This window comes from Arachis ipaensis, chromosome B03 (assembly GCF_000816755.2).
Source record: "Arachis ipaensis cultivar K30076 chromosome B03, Araip1.1, whole genome shotgun sequence".
Taxonomy (NCBI): Eukaryota; Viridiplantae; Streptophyta; class Magnoliopsida; order Fabales; family Fabaceae; genus Arachis; species Arachis ipaensis.
Genome location: NC_029787.2, coordinates 107,969,959 through 107,981,022, shown reverse-complemented (window position 1 = coordinate 107,981,022; position 11,064 = coordinate 107,969,959). Strand labels below are relative to the sequence as shown.

Genomic DNA, 11,064 nt, shown 5'->3' with positions numbered 1-11,064 from the left:
TTAAAATTTATAATAAAAAAAACTGAGATTTTGCATTCCAGCCGCACATACATGATACATGCATTGACCAGAAAGATTTTTGTGGATGGGGAGAAGAGAAAGGTAAACCAAAGTGTTTTTATAGTTGCCGAAATTCATGGGTTCACTGTTCACACATACATAAAAATTGCTCTGGCTTTACAGATGTAAAACAAGGGAAACGAAATCACTAAAAAATAAAATAAATAAAAGGTGGGTTCTACTTTCCAGGTTGCACAAACAAACTGAATCCAAAACATCCCTAATAGCCTAATACTAAGAAAAAGAAGTGCACGACGCCGCTTTGAGTCCAGCCCCTTTTGATGGTTTTTTATGCTTGCAATGCATATCATTTTCCTGTTAATTAATTCACGTTACCAATTCTAATCATGCAAGTTGCAGATACAAGACGATAATTCAGACACGGGTCAACCAAAATAATGCTGTATAATAATAAAAACAATATGGTAAAATATACTTTTCGAAAATTATTTTTAATATAAAATAGAGATGGTAACGTAGTTATCTGATAATAGAACCGATTAGGTTACTGAATTACTAAATTATTAATTTAACCGATAAGTTACTGGTTGAACCGATTGATCTGGTATTAAAATAAATTAAATAGAAGTATATTATTTGCTAAAAAATATCTATATGTATTTTAATTTGCATATATATCAGTAACAAACAAGATAGCTTGGTGGTTGTGACTACCATTTCTCTCCTTGAAAGGGGTTTGAACCCATCTCTTTCATTTTGAAGAAATTTTGAAATTCGAAAAGGAGAACAACTTGGTGCGCAACACGTAAAGGCTTCGGATTGAATTAGTGTATTTTGTATCCATCTTGAAAAGATACAGTGACACTAACAATGGACACAACTTATTTTTTATGTTTTCTTTTATTATTTTTGTTAATTTTTCTCAGAAACAAATAATACAACCTATGTGTTAGCCAGAATGTTGTCACGTAGGCAACACGCTCCTTATGTGTTACAACACGCCCCTCACATATTAACTTCCCACCTACAAAATTCACCCACATATAATTATACCAAATAATCCTATTATCAATAATTCATTCATAAAATATTGAAGAGAATAACACACAAAAATTAAGATAGTGGTTAATATAATGTAACCATAGATTGAAGTTCAAATCTCACTTGGTTGTGTGTTCAAACTTTAATCTGTAAGACTCGGTTAAATTATAATTAATAAATTAATTATGAGCAAAAAAGATTAAGAAATTAGAATTTATATTTTGAAAAGTAAAAATAATTATGATACAAATTAAAACACTTACCTTAAAGATTTTGGCTAAAAGTTAGGCCCAAACAAGTCAAAGTGATGCTCAAATACCACACTTCAGCAACTCAACCCTATCTCCCTTCATCAAAGTGATGCTCCTTGCCCTAAGAGTGAAAGAGAGAACCAAAAATACTATTCACCTTGTCATAAAAATCTCATAACTTCTAAATTGTAGCTCTGATTGACAGTCATTTGTGGTCACGCATTCGTCTCGGAATCCTCTTCAATTCTATCTAAATATTGTCGTAAGAAATTTAAAATTTCTTGTCCAGTTTGCTATCCTCTTTAATTTTGCGTTTTTTGTTTGAGTATTGAAGAAAATTTGAATTTTTGATGGTTAAAGGGGGATCAACCTTGAGTTCCAATGGAGTTTCAACCCAAAGTTATGTAAGACAAAGTAAGAAATCTCAATCCCCTAATTTTTTCACTATATGTGAAACCTAGGTTGAATTGTGTGAAAATTTTGTGATTAGATGGAATAGAACTTGTTTGGATTGGATTTGGGGTGAAACAGATCTAGTCTGATGCATTTGGTGCGGGATTGGATTCGAGGATCACCTTGGTGTGAAACCGAAGGAGGTTGGAATTGCTCGGAAAAAATCAAAGTGTTGGAGGAACCGTCGTCTAGAGGTACGGATTTTAGTTTGAAGTAGACATTATGTAAAATTATGTGAATGCCTAGGTTAACTGTCCATAGGATAGGATTGAATGAATTGATTGTTGTGGTGATTGTTTGGTTAGATGATAGCTTGAGTTATGGTGTGAATGTATATATGTGTATGTCAATGCATAATGAAAATGATAATTTATGTGAAAATTGGGTCAGAGGCCATGATAGAATGAGAAATCCCCTAGTAGGTAAGTTGAGGTAAGTGATGTGAATTATTGTATGAGAATGAGATGATTAATGATTGGTTGGTTGAGAATTTGGATATATGAGTGTTGTGCATGTGGTTGTGAATGAACATAGTTGATGAAATACGTTAAATGAATTAGAATTGTTGTGATTAGTCTTGGAATAGTTAAGACTTGATGAGTGAGTATTTGACATGTTTAGAAATGGTATTTGAGTGTTTTGAACCAAGTTGGATTTGAGAATATGTCAAAATGAGCATTTTACAATATTTGGTAGAAATAAGTTTTTGACCAACTTCAACGGGTCATAACATGGCACTTGGAGTTCGAATTTTAATGAAATTTATCTTAAATTGAAGGTGATGATGAGAGCTTTAAAATGGTTTAAGAATGATAGAAAACTGAGTTTTTTAGAAGAAATTATAAATGATAAAAAATTGACGATTTAAACTGAAAATCTGAGATGTTACAGAAAACCAGAATTTTGGTATTGTTCATATGCACAAGGTGGTTTGCACGCACATAATAGAGCGAGTCTAAGTGCTCGTGCGTACGCACGAGTGTGTACATATGCACAACAAGAAAAATTTGCAAGTTGTGCGTACACATTAGGAGATGCATACGCACAAGCTGGGAATGGCGTTTTGGTGGGTGCATACGCACGCACAAGGGTGATGCGTATGTACGGACCCTGTTTTTCCAAAACAGAGAAAGTTTTTTACTGTTTGACTTTTCTGGCAAGCTTGTAAATTTTTATAACCCCCAATTAAGGTCTGATAACTAGTTTTTAGGCTTGGAACCGAGTGTAAACTTACGGATTTGATTAAATTGAAACTTTGGAAGAGGGTGTGAATCAAAGTGAATGATTATTGATGAAGGCTTGTGGCTAATGACTGAGTAAAGATTATACTGTGAACTAAACTGAGATGTATTCTGGCAAGGTCAATGGTACAACCTGCTTGCATATGGATAGATGTTACTCTTGGCAACGACGTGGCAAGGACGGCAGTGAATTCCACTTGCGCTGAGTCGACTTATGCCAAAACAAAAATGATGGTTGATCTCGCTTGTTCCATGGCTCTCTCTAGCTGTAAGGGTGGCTAGACACGCATCCTGGATAGTGGCTCTAGTGAGAGGTGCAAGAGTGAGCATTGCCCTTTTTAGACCGGATTTTGATGAAGTCGAGATTATTATATTTCTCACGGAGATACACGAAAGATGGACAATGTCCGAGTTAGCTACTGGATGTATTTGGTTTTGACAGTGTAACCGACACGTGAGTTCATGGCTAGTAGGACAGGCATGCATCATATGCCTTTATGTGAAATTATTTGAGTGTGCATTATTTTGGTTTGTCTATGTTTATATCTCTGTTTAATTGGTAATTGCTGTATATGTTATAACTGTTCTTGATTGTATTTGCACCCTATTATTTGTGTTTGTTTTACTGAATACAATTACTGAAATCAATACTAAAATTCTGTGATATTGAATTGAAAAGAGACAGGCTGAGAGAAGTGTTAAAAGAACTTGAGATTTAGATCATGAACATAGTGAAGTTTATAGTGTATTTTACCTGGTTCTGGATTAGCATAACCCTAGGCTTAGATCTTGGTTGGTGGAGTTTAGGATTTCCTAGTGGGTTCGAGTAGTTTTACACCATCTCTGTTTGGAACTGTTACCATATTGGGAACCTTTTAGTTCTCATCTATTTCTCCTCTGTTGTATTTTAACTTGTGTATCCTTCTTAGAGGTTGATTTCGGAGAAACAGGATTTATGGGTATGTTTTTGTTGTATTTTGGGGTTGTATATATTTCTAGCCGGCCTTTACTTCGTAGGTCGAGACTGTCGAGACTAAAGCTTGTTATATAACTCTTTTGGAATATATATATATATATATATATATCTTTGGTTTTCTGTATCGAGCTTTCCATTATTAACGATTCAAGTACGACGCGATAACTTTGTTTTTGCCTATCTTTTCCTTCAAGGCTCCTAGTTAAATTATCCTTCAAACATACATACGTATTTTGCTTTTAGACGTCGTAACGCCTCACCACCTCTAATTTACAACTTAAGCGTAAAGCTTTGCATGGTAGGGTGTTACATTATGGTATCAGAGCAGTTCATTCCCGTAGAGCTTGAGGGATGGACTGACTATGCTTCAGAGCATACTCTGAATTGTGTGTATATGCTATTTAAGATAACTGCTTGATAAACATAGCATGCTCATGTGAATACTTTTAGGACTTTGAAGTACTAGACTTGAGATATTGAGACTAATCACATTGATATCAATTGTTGGGTGTGAACAGGACCAGAATGGTATCTTGTGGACACGGACATGGTCGAGAAAGAGGACGGAGAGATAATGCAGAACCGAAACCGACCAGCAACAACCTGGTAAATTTTATGGCCACGTTAGAGAACATGGCTACTACTATGTAGGCCACGACTGAGATGCTGGGGCAACAGGCCGGAAATGGAAATGGTAAAGGGGCAAATGGATCCAACGGAGGGCCGATGACCTTAGCCACTTTCTTGAAGGTGAATCCACCAATCTTTTGGATACGATAAACCCTACGCAGGCGGACAATTGGTTTCAGACGATAAAAAGAGCTCTACAAGCTCAATACATGACTGAGGATCAATATGTGGAGTTTTCCACATATCAATTAGTGGGAGAAGCTCAGTTCTGGTGGCAAGAAACTCGTTGTCTACTGTAGCAAGGTGATACTGTGATAACTTGGGACGCTTTCCGAGTCAAATTCTACAAGAAATACTTTTCAAACTCGGTTAGAGCAGCAAAGAAGTTAGAGCTAATGCAGTTGAAGCAGAGCTCAATGACCGTGGCAGAGTACACCAGCAAGTTTGAGGAGCTCTGTTGGTTTTCTAGAGTCTGTCAAGGTGCTCTAGAGGATTATGAAGAGTGAAAATATATAAAGTATGAAGGTGGACTTCAGAGCGACATTTTGAGTGCTTTGGGGACTATGGAGGTCTGAGTATTGTCCGAGTTGGTATATAAGAGTAGGGTTGTGGAGGAGTGCTCAAGAAATGCTGCTGTAGAGAGAGGTGACCGTCGAGAGTTCCAAAAGAGGGACCAAGGCAAGGGTTATGTGCCGAGAGCTCAGAACTTCAAGAGAGATGGTTATGCACCTCAATACAACCAAGGAAGAAATAACCATCGAGCACACGGAAGGGAAAATCTAGTGAGGACTCAGCTAGATTAGTTGAGGTGCAACAAATGTGGGACTTATCACTCGAACAAGCCATGCAGAGCTGGATTGGATCTATGTTTCTCGTGTGAATTTCCAGGGCACTATGCTAAGCAATGCCCGTGCAATGAGGCTCATAATGCCGGAAGAGCTCCGCAACAGGGTCGAGTTTTCACTATGACCGCAGATGGTGCTGCGAGGTCGGACAATTTGATAAGAGGTAATTGTGAAATTTGTAACAAAATTCTTAATTGTTTTGTATGATACCAGGGGCATCACATTCGTTTATATCATTTGAGAAAAGTGATGAATTAGGGTTAAAGATATCCGAGTTAGCCTATAATTTACATGTACATACTCTCGCCTCTGAGGCTATGATAACTAGGCTAGGTTGTCAGCAAGTACGTTTTCAGATAAAGATCAGGCAGTTTATCCATGACTTAATATGATTACCATTGACTGGACTTGATTTAATTTTGGATTTGGATTGGCTATCAAAGTATCATGTATTGTTAGGTTGTTTTGAGCGTTCGGTTCAGTTTATACCTAAAGGGTTAGAAGCGGTTGTAGCCCGGAGTTATTATCTGAATTCGGTGATAGTGAACTGTAGTGGGAGTGAATGTCAGGGATTTGTGCTGTTTGCTATGAGTTTGTTGGGAGATGAACAGAATTTGAGTCTGATTTCAATAGTGAGTGAATTTCCCGAGGTATTTTTCAAGGATATTTATGAATTTCTCCCTCATCGAAAGATAGATTTGTGATAGAACTTGTAACACCCTCACTATCAGAATGTCACGCTTCTGGCTGCACCACTCTGATAACTTGGATATTACGACGACTCTAAACATATTTAATATTAAAATAGGAGCCTGTTTAAAACTTAAAACTGCATAACTTTTCAAAAACACCTTTTTGTTGAAAACATATATATATATATATACACACTTTAGACATACATACAGACCAGATACAATACTTTAGACTTATATATATACATAACAATAGCTTAAAAACATACATATCACAAATTTCTATCCCTCTTCGAAAATTGATAAAGGTAGAGGCGAGGGAAAAATAATAATAACTAAGATAATACAAAAATATCAAATAAACAGAAAATGAAATAAACTCTTCTGAAACATCGTCGCCAAATCCTTAAAAGGAAAAACCTGTAGGGGAGTGAGAACATCATCCTCGCTGGTTCTCACTATAGGGTTATAGAATTGCTATAATAAGATACGTGAAATAAAACTATTTTTATAGTACAGTAATCATTGCTTGTCTTATGTGTCTTTCCAAAAACCAAGGGTTCACATTCGAAATCCAAAAATCCTTTTTAAAGAGAACTTGTTAATTCCTCAAAATCAAAAACCTTTTTTTTGTAAAATCCTAAAGGTTTTCTTAGACAGTATGAATGACCAACCTATCCCAAGCATAGGTTCAATTAAGTCTATGATGTAGGAGTTTCATTTTTCATACTTTACTAGATCATATACATAAAAGAAGTTACCTAAGCTGTATAAATGATCATCCTATTCCAAGCATAGGTTTATTAAGTCTATGTTGAACTAATCAGATACTTTATACAGAACTAGACCTCAAACATATCAGCCATGGCCTCAGGCCTAAACAACTCAATCAGTATCCAAATCACCACAATCCAAACAATTTCAATCACAAGCACAAGTAAAGAGGTTCAAATACAATCAAAGCAGTTACATCAAGTATGACAATTAGCAGTTAAACATAATTATTCACATAGGCAAACCAATTACAATATGCACACCCAAACAATATCACATAGATGCATATGATGAATGTCTGTCCTACTGTTTGTGATATCACATTATCGGTTCAATTGCCAACCCGACATATTCCCATGGGAATGTCGCCTTTCGATCACGAATATAACTATGGGAACCCACCACAGATATAGTTCCGGGTACACTCCTGTGATCCGAAAGGATGTGAGCGGGATACTTTGCCTCCGACCACACATCTACACGTAAGCAGGATTAACCACTATCCTTACGTCGGCGCCGCAACCTCGACAAGCGGGATTAACCACCGTCCTTGCCAGGCGCAAGCGACTTATCAACAATCTCAGTAATATCCACAATCAATCAGACTCAATATCTTATTTCAAAAATCATTCTTGGCCCATTTACTTTCAAATATCAAACGTATTCAGTTCACTTCTTGCCAAGAACCACTTTTCTCAAGTAAACTTTCTTTTTAAAACAGAGCCACTTTTCGCAACATCTTTCCAAAACTTCCAAACAACTTCAAAATCATGCCAAATTCAAAATCTCTTCTGAAAGACTCAAAATCATTCACTCTAAATTAAGATTGGGTCATAAAATTCCTCAGCAGAGTCACAAGACTTTAGGAGAGAATAACCTAACTCATTTCCTTAATTTCATTGAAAACCTCTAAAACCTTAGCTTCTTGATTTGAATAAATAAAATGGAATTTAAAACAAAACTAAGTCATGTATCCAAATATTTCGAACGAATTTCAAAACTAACTTACTTAAACTAAAACCAAATCATTTTAAGCTGAAAACAAATTTCAATTTCATTCTAAAATCTAAAGCATATTCAAAGGCTCGGAAATTGTATTAGTTTTGCTAAATCAAAGTTTTAGAGAATACTTCAAACTTTTCTTAAAACTTCGTACAGTGAAATTTGTCAATCAAAATTCAAGTTTCTTTTAAATACACTAAAACTCCTCCAAATTGGCTTACTTAATCAATTTCCAAAACGTAAGTATTTTCATCTTTAAATCGACTTTAAAACAAAATTCTTTTCTTAAATAAATTACCCTTAAAATATAATAATTTTCTTAATAAATAATTTCAAACATAATTCATTTATCAATAATTCAATTCAAAGCATAATTTATTATTTTCAAAAAATTGTTTCAAATAGTCTCCGACTTTATAGAAATTTCGGCAGCATCTTGATGAGCGGATATTTTATACACTTTTTAGGTGCATTTTCTTAGTGTTTTTAGTACATTTTATTAAATTTAAGTATGTTTTAGTAGGTTTTAGTGAAAAATTTACTTTTTGGAAGCTATTTTGAGTTTTTGTGTTTTTCTTATGATTTTAGGTAATTTTTGGGCAAATTTGGCAAGTTTTGGCAAAAGTTTGATTCAGAGGCTAAGAAAGGATAGCAGATGTTGTCAAATCTTGACCTCCTTGCATTCAAACGAGAATTTTTGGAGCTACAGAGGTCTAATTGAGGCGAACTCAAGAGAGTTAGAAATTTAACTTCCAGAGCTTTCCAACAATATATAATAGTCTATACTTTTCTTTGGAATGGACTGCCCAAAATGGGAGTTAAACGCCCAACTTACCCCCTCTCTGGCGTTCAACGCCCAAACAGGACCAACCTCCCAAGTTGAACGCCCAAACTGGCATTCAACGCCACCAACGGAGCAAGGAAGCAGTGTGAACACCCCCTAGTAGGCGTTCAACTCCCACTCACTTAAGTTGGATGCCAAGCTCAACTCAATTACTCACCAAGTGGGCCCAGAAGTGGATTTTCTTACCTTTAGCTTAGTCTATCTCATTTTTGTAATTTCTAATTATTATTAATATCTTTTTAGGTATAGTTATTAGTATATATAGGCAAAGATTATCCATGTTTAGGATCTTTAATCTCTAAGAACTTATTTTCTATTTTCTCTGTAAATTATGAGCGGCTAAACCTCCTAGGTTAAGGATAGGAGCTCTGCTCATTCCTATGGATTAATATTATTACTTTTCTACCTTAATACGTGGTTGATTTAATTCTATGATATATTATCGTTCTTCATCTTTATGAATCTGGGGTGGAACAAAAGTATGACCCCTTATTCTACATGAGTTCTTTACGAGTCTTGACCCGAATAGTACTGATCTACATCTTGAGAGTACATCACAGGTTCTAATAAGTTATTTGGGATAATTGTGATATGTGACATGAAATACCGTTAGTGATGGGTAATTGAGGTTCTGTGACACTAAGGCTAGAACACTGAGCATCGTTCTCGGATCTGAAAGATCCGACCTTGTCTGTGGCGTTTTGAGTAGGATCAACAGAGATTGGATTGCGTGAGCTTCACCCTCGTCCAGATTGAATGATCAGCATCCTCGTATTTGGTTCGGACCATGGAGATTAGTGACCATGACCCATGGCTTAATGACTTATAGCCTTGCCATTGAATGAATCACGCATTGTTAAAGAAGTCAGTAAGAAGTACTAATCCGGAAGAACAAGCATCTCCGAGGCCTTAATTGATTCCTGACTATCGTTTTTACGTCAATTCTTCATTGCTTTCGTTATTGTTTTGTTTATGCACCTACAACAACAACAATCAACTCTTTATTTGCCTGAATAAGATCTGGAGGATAACCACAGTTTGCTTAATCTGGCAATTCTCGTGGGATTCGACCCTCACTCACCTGAGGTATTACTTGGACGACCTGGTGCACTTGCCGGTTCAGTTGTGCGAGTTTTATTTTTGCGCACCACATCTCTCCGAAAACTTGGACTTTGCCACCCTTTTCGGGTCCCAACCAAATTAGTCCTCAACCCTTTCCAACGGGTTCAAGACCAAATCAATTTTCAATAAAACAAAATTCAGACTTTCAGATATTAAAATCATTTCAAATCAAACCAATCAGAAATATCCAATTTAACAAAATTAGACCATATTTCAATCAACAGACAACTATATTCAGCCAAGACAAATCAGACAATTCATAAGACTTAGATAATCACCAGAAAGGCATTTCGCACATCATATCTATTTATAACAATTCAAATTTTAAATAAATAAGCATTTAGAAAAGTCCCTACCTCAACAAGTCAAAACTATAACACAAATGTGTCAACAGAACTCTTTTCTCTCAGCTCAAAACCAACGGCAACCGAAACCTCAGCCGCTGATCACTTTCGCAGCAATCATAGCAACTTAAAAGCGACGTGTAGCAGTTAGAACACGACCCTATGTTTCCAAAACTTCAGGGTTTGTAACCACATATAACAGAATACTAACGCAGGAGTTTTCAAAACATAAATACTTACTGTAATGACAAAACAAAGTGACCGAAACTCTAAGTCGACCCGACAGCAGCTCCTACAATAACCTCGGGCGACAACGGTGAGCGAAAATCCCAGTGACGGCGACTGTAATAACCATGCAGCGTCAAAAATCTTTCTGAAACTCAAAAGAACAGAAACTAACTTAAACCCCTTTACCGGTAGTAGATCTCAGTGGCGGCAGTGCCGTTCTCAGCGGCAGAGGCTTGGCTAGAAGCTTTGGCAGCGGCGGATTTGGCGGCGATTCGGACGAAGATGGCGACGGCGACGCTACACGCGCGTCCCCTCTCTCCTCACGAACTCTCTGTCTCTCCTCTGCTTCAATGGTGACGACGGCGGCTCCAAATGGACAAGCAACGATGGCGATGGTTATGGGTCAGGTAGGACGAACTGGCGGTGACGAGTCAGATGAGTGTCTCCTCTCTCCACAGTTAAGCTCCTTCGTGACCGTTCTTCCTCTCCCCTCTGCTCTTCGTGCTCTCTCCCTCCTCTATGCAACACAACGACGCGGTGGTAGCTAGACGTGGTGGCGGTGGTGTAATTGGCATCGGCGGTCTCCCTCTTCCTTCCTCT

The 11,064-nt window shown here is 36.9% G+C and overlaps 1 long non-coding RNA gene across 1 annotated transcript in view; it reads left to right on the top strand.

The window, feature by feature from the left end:
* The window catches only part of LOC110269783, a 13,134-nt gene continuing 12,312 nt past the window's right edge, over positions 10,243-11,064 (top strand). Inside the window, exon 1 of the long non-coding RNA XR_002358541.1 lies at positions 10,243-10,374. This is a non-coding gene — a long non-coding RNA (uncharacterized LOC110269783). The remainder of the gene's footprint in view (positions 10,375-11,064) is intronic.